Source organism: Rhamphochromis longiceps, linkage group LG14, assembly GCF_057381845.1.
Source record: "Rhamphochromis longiceps isolate RC_006_pf linkage group LG14, R_longiceps_female_GT1.1, whole genome shotgun sequence".
Taxonomy (NCBI): Eukaryota; Metazoa; Chordata; class Actinopteri; order Cichliformes; family Cichlidae; genus Rhamphochromis; species Rhamphochromis longiceps.
The window spans coordinates 3,280,142-3,293,440 of NC_140570.1; the positions used below are offsets into that span (position 1 = coordinate 3,280,142).

The 13,299-nt window shown below is 44.2% G+C and overlaps 1 protein-coding gene across 3 annotated transcripts in view; it reads right to left on the minus strand.

Annotated features, from left to right (window-relative positions):
- Positions 1–13,299, minus strand: part of bcas3 (BCAS3 microtubule associated cell migration factor) — a 319,882-nt gene that overhangs the window by 221,826 nt on the left and 84,757 nt on the right. The gene's annotated exons all lie outside the window — the stretch shown is intronic.

Genomic DNA, 13,299 nt, shown 5'->3' on the forward strand with positions numbered 1-13,299 from the left:
ACAACTGCTTACTCTGATTTGTCAGTTATTAATTTGTGAATTCCAATAAATCCTTACCCCTCTTTAGTAAATACATCAACTACACATCACTTTCCATTGCTAGAAATGCCGCTGTGTGGAGGAGTAGCACACTTTTTGTCTTGTGCTGCAATAAGGTCAACAGTGCAATAATGTGTCTCAGTGTGGTGCTTATTGAAGCTATGTATCACCTTTAAGACCAATCTTTGTATGAATTATTTTTCCATAAAGCATAACAATCAAATGTAAATGTCAGCATTTTACATTAGACATGGATTGCACAGCAACATCTGTGAACAATTAACACAATATTGTAAAGAGCTTTGCATGCAAGGAACTAAGCAAGGGGAAACTGAAATGCCTGCAAATAAAAACATCCACTGTTGCAGCAGAAAATGGGAAAATTAAGCTAGACATAAACATTGATGTAATGTGATATAAAACTGAGCCACCATCTAAGAGAATCTTCTTGTCTGAGAAGGACGGTAAGTAGTAGTACTACAAAGTACTAATAGTAATACTAGAAGTTATTCTTAGGATACATTTAGACCTTATATGGCTAAATGCAATCTTCTCCATTCACAACATTGACATGATTGGTATACTGCCTGTACACTTGCCTTATCTTAATACAAAACCACCTCTTTTTTCTCTTTAAACAACCACAGGACCTGGGCAATTTGTACTCATTCATTCGACCACAAACTCATTTGTATACCAAGCGTGCATGTATCAGCATATATCGAGTATTCTTGAGAAAAAACGTAAGGCCATCTGTCCGATATCTAAAGCTCGGCCTAAATCGAGTCAAACACAGTGATCCAAGCACACCGTCTAGTCTACAACAGGATGGCTGAAAAAGAGAAGAATCAAGGATGCTAAAATGCAAAGTCCAAACCTCAACCCAACCGAAATGCTGTGGTGGGACCTTAAGAGAGCTATGCATAAACAAATACCTGCAAACCTCAATGAACTGAAACAACATTGGAAAGGATGGGCCAAAATACCTCAGCTACGATGTGAGAAACGGGTACAGTCATGGAGAAAACAAGTACTCCAAGGTAATGTTGCTAAAGGGGGTTACATACACTGGATGGTGGACTCTAGTTGTTCTTTTACAGGACAATACAGATCCCAGCAAAAACCTTTTTCAGGGGTTTGTCACCAATTTTACTTTAAGTTTGGTAAGAATCAAAAAACGTTGATACTTCTAGTATACTTACAAAGACAATTTCTAGCCTGCTCTTCCATCTGGTTGGTTCCAATAGTCCCATTAATATACCACATTTATATTTAAATTAATAAATACAACTGCTATCACTGAATGGAATTCGAACCTAACAGCAGTGTCCACGTTGCCTTCCCTGGCTCTCTTACTTTGTGTCGGCTACAGGAGAGAATATATTGGGAGTTATTGGATTATTCAGCATGTCAAGAGTGTTTGAGAAGAAGCGGACACAGAAAGGGTTTTCAGCCGCAATTGGACTCCCCATATGGCAACAATCAGAGAACAGTAGCAAGATCTGGTATTATTGTCCAGCCTCATAAGCAACCTGGACAGTAAAATGTGGTCACAGCGGATCAGACGTGAGGTGCGCTTGAAAACCTACAGCGGTGTCACGCGCTCCCAGACGAGTGCTTAACCTTGACCTTTGGAAACCACGCTGGCATGAAAGTGACACTCTTACTTCTATCTACTCTCAATTTTGGAGAAAAGATGCAAATATGTGGGCGCAGAATGGTCATGATTTTTAAAATGTATGTGGCCAGTTTGATTCAACTTACATTCAACTCATGGAAGCATTTTTGTGCAGGTGCTTTTTATTTTTTTGCTTTATGTGGAACAAATATAAAAAGGAATGGATAGTTAGCATAAGCAAAAACAGACCTTATGGATGATTTAAAAAAAGATAGACATTTCCAAGTACAAAATTTGATTAACAACAGGGAAACCTAATGCCACTGATGCAAAGCACCTGATTGAGACCAGGCCTTTCAAGATGTGTCCAGCCAGAGTGTGACATCTAAGAGCAAGCAGGAGTCTCTGCAAGGCTGACAACGGTGCCCCCTGCAGGTAATGAGTATTTAAAATCCACTTTTGTTTTTAAAATTGCATGATTGTGTAGCATGCTTGCTAGGTTCGAGTCGCCATTAGCTTTTAACAACTCAAATGTGCGAGGTAAGGGCAAAAAGCAAACTGGCTAGGTTCCATCTCTAATGCTGAGCTCATGTCGCTAACCTGGTCACAGAGGGAGTACCGGCAATGTAGCATCATGATGCTAACGGAGTCGTGGCTAACATCGCTAACTCCGGACACAAGCGTGACACTACCGGGATTCCAGCTGCTGCGAGCGGACAGGACCAGAGACAGCGGTAAGAGGAAAGGAGGGGGACTGGCAGTTTTTGTGAACGACAGATGGTGTAACCCTGGGCACATCACTGTAAAAGAGCAACTCTGCAGCAGAGACATTGAGCTGTTAGCCGTTAGCATGCGTCCGTACTACCTGCCCCGGGAGTTCTCGCATGTTATCGCGATAACAGCGTATGTCCCCCCCTCGGCCAACGCGGATGCAGCCTGTGACTCTCTCCACTCTGTGGTCAGCAGACTGCAAACACAATCACCGAGAGCCCTTCTCATAATATCAGGGGACTTCAATCATGCCTCACTGGACTCCACACTGCCCACCTTCACCCAGTATGTGACCTGCCCAACCAGAGTCAATAAAACACTGGACTTACTGTATGCCAATGCAGAAGAGGCATACAGTTCATCACCTCTCCCTCCCCTGGGCAGATCTGATCACAACCTGGTGCACCTTGTCCCTGTGTATGAGCCCTTAGTGCGCAGGGAGCCACCAGCCACCCGCACAGTACAGAGATGGTCAGAGGAGAGCGAGGAGGCTCTTAAGGATTGTTTTGAGTCGACTGTGTGGGAGGTGATTTGTGATGACCACGGTGAGGACATCGACAGCCTTACTACATGCATTACTGACTATATAAACTTCTGTGTGGATAACACTGTACCTACCAGGACTGTACGGTGTTTCTCCAACAACAAACCTTGGATTACCCCCGAAATTAAAACCGTCCTCAAGCAGAAGAGGAGGGCCTTCAAATCCAGAGACAAAGAGGAGTTGAAAAGGGTGCAGAGAGAGCTGAGGGGACTGATAAGGAATGGGAAGGAGAGCTACAGGCAGAAGATGGAGAACCAGCTTCAACAAAACAACGTTGGTGAAGTCTGGAGAGGCCTCAGAACCATCTCGGGCCACAAACAGCAGAACTCTCTGCCTGGGAGGGATGTGAGATGGGCAAATGAACTGAATCATTTCTTCAACAGATTTGACTCAGCCATGAGGCAGTCTGCAACATCGGCTGCAGACTCACCCACCCCCACTGCTGCTGTTCCACCTCAGACACTTCACACCTCCTCTATTCACCCTGCTCACTCCCCCCCACCCCCAACAACAGCATCCAATACACACTCAACACAAGGCTCCAGCCTGTCTCTCTCAACCACCCAGGTTAGGAGGGAACTGAGGAGGATTAATGGCAAGAAGGCAGCGGGTCCAGATGGCATCAGCTCGAGGGTCGTCAGGTCCTGCGCGGACCAACTGTGTGGGGTGATGGAGCACCTCTTCAACCTGAGCCTGAGGTTGGGAAGAGTCCCACAGCTCTGGAAAACCTCCTGTGTTGTACCAGTGCCAAAGACTTCACGCCCCAAGGACCTCAACAGCTACAGGCCGGTGGCTCTGACATCCCACCTGATGAAGACCCTGGAGTGGTTGGTCCTGGCTCAGCTTCGGCGCCTAATAAGCTCATCACTGGACCCACTTCAGTTTGCCTACCAGCCTGGCATTGGAGCGGATGATGCCGTCATTCACCTCCTACATCGTTCCCTCGCTCACCTGGAGACCGCTGGAAGCACTGTGAGAATCATGTTCTTTGATTTCTCCAGTGCCTTCAACACCATTCTTCCCTCGGTTCTAAAGGACAAGCTGGTGAACTCTGGAGTGGACCATCACCTCACTACCTGGATCCTGGACTACCTCACCGACCGACCACAGTATGTGAGGACTCAGGGCTGTGTGTCGGACAGGGTCGTCTGCAGTACGGGGGCCCCACAGGGAACGGTTCTGGCTCCGTTCCTCTTCACCATCTACACTGCAGACTTCTCCCACAATTCCACCCAGTGCTTCCTGCAGAAGTTCTCTGATGACTCTGCAATAGTCGGCCTCATCACTGATGGGGACGACAAGGAGTACAGAGGTCTGACCCAAGACTTTGTGGATTGGTGCCAGCTGAACTACCTCCAGATCAACGCCAGTAAAACCAAGGAACTGGTGGTAGACTTCCGCAGGCACAAGCATCCTCCACTGCAACCACTGAACATCCAAGGTATGGACATTGAGGCTGTGGACAGCTACAGGTACCTTGGTGTTCATCTGAACAATAGACTGGACTGGACTCATAACTCAGACGCCCTCTACAGGAAAGGGCAGAGCAGGCTGTACCTGCTGCGGAGACTCAGGTCGTTTGGAGTGGAGGGCCCACTCCTGAAGACCTTCTATGACTCTGTTGTGGCTTCTGCTATCTTTTATGGCGTGGTCTGCTGGGGCGGCAGCATCTCTGCTGGGGACAGGAAGAGACTGAACAGGGTGATCCGAAGGGCCAGCTCTGTTCTAGGATGCCCTCTGGACCCAGTGGAGGTGGTGAGTGACAGGAGAACGGCGGCTAAGCTGTCATCCCTGATGGACAACATCTCCCACCCCATGCAGCAGACTGTGACAGCACTGAGCAGCTCCTTCAGTGGGAGACTGCGGCACCCACGGTGTGGGACGGAGAGATTTCGCAGGTCTTTCCTCCCCACTGCTGTCAGACTCCATAATAAAGACTTTAACTGATCAAGCACACACATCCATACATATGCAATAATACTAAGTGCAATAATCCTTTCTGTCATCGTTGTATTTTTACTCAGTTGTATATAGTATTTGTATTCTATTTTTATCTTATTGTATATTTATTTTATTTTATTCTACTGTATATAGTATTTTATTTTATTCTATTCTGTACAGTTGTGTACTGTATTTATTCTTATTGTATTCTAATTTTTGCCTCATAACTTTTGCACTGTCCACTTCCTGCTGTGACAAAACAAATTTCCCACGTGTGGGACTAATAAAGGTTATCTTATCTTATCTTTGCATGCTTTTGCACACAATCTTTGCCATCTCAATATTGATTTTTGTTAATAAGTTCATTTCTGACTCATTGTGGCGTGGGTGTGGTCTCTGACGCAGTGAGCTCCCGGGACGGCGCAGGGGCGGGGTGAACAGGTGTGCTGGGATCTGAAGGTGATTGTGACTCTTTATATGTTGACAGTGACAGTCGGAGGGGAAGGAGAGCGGACGTGACAGCAGAGAGCGGGAGTGTCTGTGTCCCAGTGCAAAACGAAAACCACAGTTATAAATAAAAGTTCTGCTGTCATCACACTCGTGTCCAGCGTGTGCATAACGGGTCAAACTCATTTAAAGAAACTAACCTCAACCTAATGTCTACATAATAGTTTTAAAAGATTAATTCATATTTATTAAAGAATAGAACAAAAGGCAACAGGGGATATAACGATACCAAATAATGTCTTAATTTTGCACTTTTAAATCGTTCATTTAAACGGAATGAAAACTCAAAATTCCAAACACAAGAAAATAAATACTGCAGGTTTAAGAGTTTCCCTGAATATTGGCGCCCAACCACACACTGTAAAACCTAATGAATGTCACACATGGAGGATCCAGTGGGAATTTGCCCCTCACGTCCTGTGTGTAACATGTAACACTCTATCACTGACCAAATCCCTCCTCTTGTTTCAAACTTGCCCAATACCACAAAAACGTAATGAAAAATACAATGCAATGCCATGAAGACAGTTCACCACAATAATGCTTCCAGTACTAGACGGTGCGTCCACTACTTCAACCGGGTTTCACAGTACTAGCTGTTGAAAGACCTGCTGCTGGTAAAACTCTCTTTCTGTTGCCTCCCCCCTGTCAGCACCTCATAAATTATTCTCTGGATCGAGGGAGATGTCTTTGTTTGGCCAGCCCTGTGTGAAAGAGGGATCAGGAAAAAGGAAATGGTGAAGGTAATCATAAGGACGGCCTCTACAGTGTTGTAGCTTGTATTTACAAGCGCTGGGTCAAAGGGAGAAGGCTGAATAACCAAATATCCACAGTAAACCCGGTCTGTGAAAGGAAGATGCAGGGGTAGATAAAGTCACACTCAGGATATTGCCTTGGCTAACTCCGAGTGGGCCTCGTCTTCTCCTCCCAGCTCTGGCCTGCTTGACCGTCAGTTCAACCAGAAGGTAAAACTGTTAACAAGCAGGTCCAGCGAGTGAATAACCAGCTATAAGGAAGTGCTCAACATCAGTTTTTGTTTGTGTTACATGGGACAGGAAAAGAGGAATTTTGTAGGATTTTTCCACAAGTAAAAATTCTTCCTTGGTAACGAAACGAAAGCCCTGTAACTCGGGAAAAACAAATCCTCGTCACGAGCAGACAGGTGCCTGTTCTAAACTCATCAGTCTTCGTATTGACTTTTGGTGTCAGTGGTTAAAATTCTAAGCTATTATTACTACTACTATAATCAGATGGACTTTCTTTAAGAGAACTAAGTAGAAGGACTTTTACACTGCCGAGTAGAGAACACTGTCCATTTCTGAAGGACTGACCTCGTGGCAACCCCACACACCAATCTGCAGGGCGCTGCGCGACTCGTCGATAGCACGTTAAAACTTCGGCTCGACGTTGCAGTCATAGCAGATGAGCTGAGTTTAGGCCTCTTTGAAGAGACCACAGCTAGCACAGAGCCTGCCAACAGGACCAAAGATCACAGTTCAGTTCTCGTCTCTTCTGCTACAGTGACCACTAAAGTTTATTCATCTGTGTTTTAAATCATCCTTTTTCCTCTTCATCTCACTTGAAGTGGCTTAAAAGTGTTGAGGTTTTTGCCCTCGTGACAACCAGGCACGGCTCCAGGGCCTAATTCCACTTCCCATATGGATACCAATTTCTGGAGCAGACTTTTGGTAAGGAAGCAGGCAAGCAAATGGCACCGAGTTAGAAAAAGCGTAACCCAATATCAATAACTTATGAAACATAAATATACTAAGAGGGAACTGGGAGCAGGAGAAGATGTATGTCATTAAACAAACGGCAAATCTCTTTTCTTTTTCTTCTCTCTCCGCAAAATTTCCTTTTGCCTTTTAGCAGGGAGTGGAATTCATTTTCTTTGTGACTTTAATTCACTGAAAAGACTACTCACATGTCATTTCCACTTTTAATTTAGCAAATGAGGACTCTTGACTGAGCTAATAGCTTTTCCTCAAGGGCATAATTCAATCTGAGACATCAACCATCAAAGTCCTTTTGCATTACTATGTCCGGCGCTAACATGAGGCGCCTCAGCGGGGGGGTGGGGGGGTAGTCCACAGCAGCTTCCATTTATTTTCAGGACCTTTGCAGTAAACAAACATGATGGAGCTGGCCATCCGGCGACAAAGAGCTGCAGTGCTGTCATTTCACTGATTCTGGGCCATATGGTTCATTCTTATCAGAAAAGGAGGTGGTATTAAGACTCCAAGCAGGAAGGAAAAGAAAGACGGAGAGAGGGAAGGAGAGAGGGCAGTTATGTGGAGGGTACATCCTTCAACGTCACATTTATTATTTTACAACAGCCCTCGGAAAGAAGCAGCCTTGAGGCTCTGTCGAATACACAGCACTAATGACAAAAACTGGGGAACTCGGTGAACGGAGCAGAGTGGGCATCAAATGTTCAAGGAAAAAATCAGGGTTTCTTTTTTACCAATTTCTAAACCTTAAAGTTCATGTAGTGCCACGTTAGTCATGGAAATTTGTTAAACAGCCATAATGTTGGTATAAACTAATGTATCTGGCCACAGTGTTATTTCAGACGCAAGCTTAAGAATGAATTGGAAATCCAAGGAGCATTCAAGTTCACCATTTGCTCAAAAAGAAAAGACGGCTCTGTTTGTAAAATATCTTAATACGATACAATAGTGAATGGACTGCCATGGCGCATGTCTAAAGGCAGAAGCTATTAGAGAAACAATGTCGGTTTAACTAGCTCAAAATTGAGCAGATGGCATTTATTGCAAGGGTCAAGATTCCAATGCTAATGATGTATACCTTTGAAAAGTATACGCTCTGAAGTCACTAAGGGCCTAGATTGAGCACGAGTGGCTGAAGACAGACGGAAAAAAGTTTCAACTAAAAAGTATGAGTGACTGCCCACAACAAAAGATGAAACCCAACACTTGAGGAAGGCACCATACGCTATTCACACGAGGAGCTGGAGACCTGGGAATCAGGAAAGGAAAAGTTCCTTTCACCGAGCCACTCAATCATCTCTCTGTAAGCGACTGTCATAAAAGGGCTTCTTTTAAAAGCTTGTGAGCATCTGATTTCATGAGAGAGCGCTGACAAGAGACGTGGCTACATCCCCCTGCATGACAAAAATCTTTGAATCGGAGGATGCTTTGTGCATTTTAGTGCTAAAATTGAACTCAAAATTCAGGAGTGACAGTTAAACATTTCCTGAATCTTAACCTGAATATCAAATGAAACTGGCCTTTTTGTTCCACCTCGCTGCTTTTTATTATTTTCCCCAATAACTGACTAGTGATGGATTCATCTGTCTTACCTACAGCATTTTTAGTCGCAACATAACCGGTGATTTCAAAGGTCAAGGGATGCGCAGTATTTAATGTTATTAGATCTGTATGTCACTTTGAAACCACACGGGGGTCCACATCTATCTTAGAAATTCTTCTCACAATCTGAGGGGCTTTGCATGTTTCCATCTTTGGTGAAGTAAGCTGTCATCCCATTTTAAATTGTGTCTCCAAAACTTGGCTTGGGGTGGCTATTTTTCTGAAAACATCCATGAATGACCACAGAACCAGACTTATTCAAATCACAAGAAAAAAGGAGAAAGGTGGTGGACAGTTTAACGGTATGAAATAGGCTAGCTTATTTCTCTAAGATTAGCAGGTAATTTAATAATGAATTGAATGAGCATAAGTACTCAGTAAAAGTAATGATGTTGAGCTTATGTTCCATTGTTTAAACCAGAATTACTGATTACGTAATAACTCCAGAGTCACTAAATCTGTTACTTTAGCAAACAGTTGGCTAACAACAAAAAAGGACATGGAATGTTTTAACATTCATTTTCAGCTGCCAGGAAACAAAATCATCAAATCTGACCATTGGCCCCCAAAAATGTAGCGCTTTCGCTGCTAACTGTTCCACTGTGTTTGGCTGTGTGGCTGCTTTTATTTCATGTGGAGTCAAAAGGCGGCCTACTGTGGCTGGAACAGTAAAAGTAAAGTTATGAGATGTTCTAAAATACACTGGAAACAAAAAAAACTCTGTTTAAAAATTTAAAACAAACTTCATTTCCAGTGCTAGCTACCATTAAATAATTGTGGTTCATCCGCTCTCTGGAGAATATTTTGTAGGAGCGGTACACATCACATTTCCATAACCAGACAGGACACTGTTCACAATGTCAGAATGTGGCACATTTCCTGCATGCAAACACACATCTGATGGAAAAAATCTAGCCAAAGTGGGATAAAATAAAATCTGAACAACATGTGTTCGACACAAAGATATTATTGGAAAAAGATCATCTAACGTAAGAGAATGAAAAAGACAATAAGACAGCGATGTCATTTTCTGGTGGGTGGTTTAAAGAAAAAAGACAACAACCAGATCAGAAGTTTGATGGAAGAGCGCTGAACCCCTACAGCATGTACTCTGAACTCCCAAGCAAAACCTAAAGTATGAAGTTTGGGCTTTGAGCATTACTTCACATGTAACACCATACCTAGCACCTCACTGCTGCTTTGCATATTTATGCATACTGCACAATGTGAAAGAAAAAATCCCTTTTCCCTTAAAGCGCTGCGGTGGCTTTAACACAACATGCTGAATCATCGGACTTTAAATATAACGTTAAACAAAACAAAACCAAAAAAAGGGAAGAATAAGGGTAATCAAAAACACACAGACACAAAAAGATGAGAAAATAAGAAACACTCCTCTTTGGGATTCGTACCCGCCGAGGAACGACCACACCAACTCTACAAAATGTGTTGAAAATATACCAGGAGACAAATGAGAGGTAAAGGAGGCAGTGTGCTGTGGTGCTTTATACAGTCGCATGCTGCCAAGGGAGCCGAAGAGGGGAGAAGCAAAACTCACCATGGAGTTTTAATGGCAAAACATCCCGCCCCAAAGAGGTAGGGTCTTCATGAGAGGGGGGAGGGAAAGGGGGTGTTGGGGGGTGTTGAGGGGTACAGAAATAGACGGAAAAACAATTATTAAAACTAGCACACTTGAGCAAACACACTTTTCACATTATATACTTTTTGACATGTCTGTTTAAGTGCACAACACATACGAGGCAGGAAACAGAATGTCTGTGTGCTAAGATGGATTTGAAGACCTACGGGATACGTCGATGATTCATCTGCTCGAGCTGCTCCGTAAAGCGTGATACCATATATTTGGCACATGCATCACGTCCGCAGACGGACGTTTTGGGTTGTTTTTTTCTTCTTTCGACATCTGTCATATTTTTTCTCTCTTAACTTTAAAGGGATCGGGTACATGTGCGCAAACTTGTACCCAACCGTGTAAACGCAACGCGGGAAAAAAATACTTTGGGAAACTGCTCTGATTGTTGTGATTGGGAAAGAGTATGAAGAGTTTATCCAATTTGTATAACAACTGGGGACACCAGTAAAACTAACAGCACTCAGGCACTGTTGAGACAAGGAGTTGTGTGTTTGCATGCAACTTCTTTTTTTAGTGCAAGTGTGTATTTATGGCTGTGAACTGTCTTATGAATGTGCATGCCTGGTTGGAAGAGACGGTGTTGACAAATGTGTATTCACTGTGATTATGTTAACAAGTATGCAGTGTGTTTGTGCGTGTGTGTGTGTGCATCCAAGAGTCATCTAGAGTGTAGTGTCTTTTTCGGGGTGTATTTCTGTCTGTCAGTCTGTGCGTGTTTCTAATGTTTACGAGACATTAGGAGTGGGAGTGTGTTCCTGTGTTTATTCTGCATGTCCAGAGATAGTGACAGAGCTCCATAAACAGTTTACAGTAAATAAGCCGTTTCCCTATAGCAATAAAGGTCCGATGAGACTGAACTCTGTCCCTGCACACCAACCTCCCCCGGCCATGAAAAACAGGATCTCCAACCAACGAAAGCACTCCGTAGTACTTCTTTATTTTATCGCTTTCGCCGCATCCTCCCGGGCCCTCCCAGTGATAGCTCGCAGTCTCCAATTAGTCTTGGTACATGAATGTGTAGCGTGTTCCGCCGGGAGAAAGGGAGCAACAATTTGCCCTGGAATGTCTTACTCCTGGAGTGCGAGTTGACAAATGAACACACTGGTTGGTGTAATGGAGGCCCCTGGTAAACTGCCGCTTATCAAAGAGCTGCACGGAGGGCGGGGGGTGATCTCTAACGTCTTACCCTCCGCTGAGTCTGTTGAACTTTCTGAGCCCAAACTCTGGCCTCCAACTGGTAAATGGATGGACACCAATTGTAGAAAGAAGGGCAGATGGGGTCAGCTCTCCATAGGCATAGCAAAGGCCAAGTAAGCTTTAGGATTTACAATGTGCCACTTTGTCCCTACAGTCTTCCTGGAACATGCTGGTGCAATTTATATACTCGATGGAAATTAATAGCAGCAGAGTTGATGCAAAGAAAGCTGCTACAGAAAGCAGATCAGGTGGAACCGGTTAAAGTTCTTCTGTCATGAGTAACTGGTATTCATAGTAATTAAACATTCAAACAAGATATGTCCTCAATGTCTCTATATCCACAGCTCAGCAGGGAACCACAGTTCATACAGGCAAACACAGAAAACTTTTCAAGAACACAGACTTGAACTTTTAAAGAAATGAACTACAGTGTCACCAGACTTACACAAAGAGCTATTTTCCCAAACGTGTGCATCAGCGTTGTTTTACACCAGACTTTAAAAATCCCAAACCTATCCTTTGGTGTTACAAATCAAATTGCACACTCCTCGGAATACAACAAAAGCATGAGGTCACGCTGGGAGAACTGTCAACCGTGCTGAGCTGGCAGTAAACAGTTTTGACCTCAGTATAGACAAAGAGCACCCGATTACAGTATGTGATGCAAAGCACGACGGAGCGGGTGTGGTGAGCAGAGAAAGAGTCCCTTATAGGTCACAGGCGTGATGAGAAACAAGTCAAACATGGGTCATTGCTACAGAGAGAAGTCAGAGAAAGAGGGGGGGTGGGATCGACCTGTGAGGGTGACGACCCCACTCCCGGAGAATAATCGTTCACACATTCATCTCTTAACCCGTTGGCCCTAATAGCAGCTCCGCCTGGGCCATTAAAAAGAGAGGGAAGTGAGGTGATTTGTGCAAATGGTTTAGCCTTGCCGCCATGTGGTGCGTTCTCAAAGCCCCTTTTCTAGCTCCGGTCTCAGTGAGCCTCTGCGGCTCTGGTATCGGGATGGCTCACACACGCATTACAGTAATCTGAGGGCACATCTGCAGCGGGTCACAGGGTCTCATTTGTTCTTTTGCTGTTGTCTTTTTCGTTACCCTGCCTGCACTCTATTCGCCTGAAAATGTCATCAGCAGGATTTGGTATTTTGTTTTGCGTGTGACAATCTTTCCATTTGGATTTTCATTTGTCCGTGTTAAAGTCAGACAGTGTGTAGATGGGATAAGTGTGCAATTCTTCATCCGTTTGCAAATCCCTAATGTGACCGCGACAGGCATTTTGACAAGTTAAATCAATCTGCCCAGTGAATACAGGCACAAGTACAGCTGACTGCAAATATTTCTGTCTTAATCCTGTTCAAAGATGAAGTTGTGACAGGAAAGAGTCTTTGGATTTTGTGATCACCGTCTTTGGGATTTAATTCAACTGGGTCTAACACGCTTCCATATTAGGCTGACAGGAAACAAGAGGTTGGGGCAGAGGTGACACACCTCTCTTTGTTCGGTATTCCCAAGAGACTCTGAGGAGTAGCAGAAGGTTGGCTATGTTCCTCCACTCTCTGCCCTGGCCTCATCTGGAGGGAGGTTATCAGGCAGATGCCTAGCCACATCCGACTCTCCCTATTTTGACGGAGTTGGGGGAGCATCTAAATTAAGAGAGGCGGGGGCTCTGTGTGAATTCGCTGAGGTTTTCT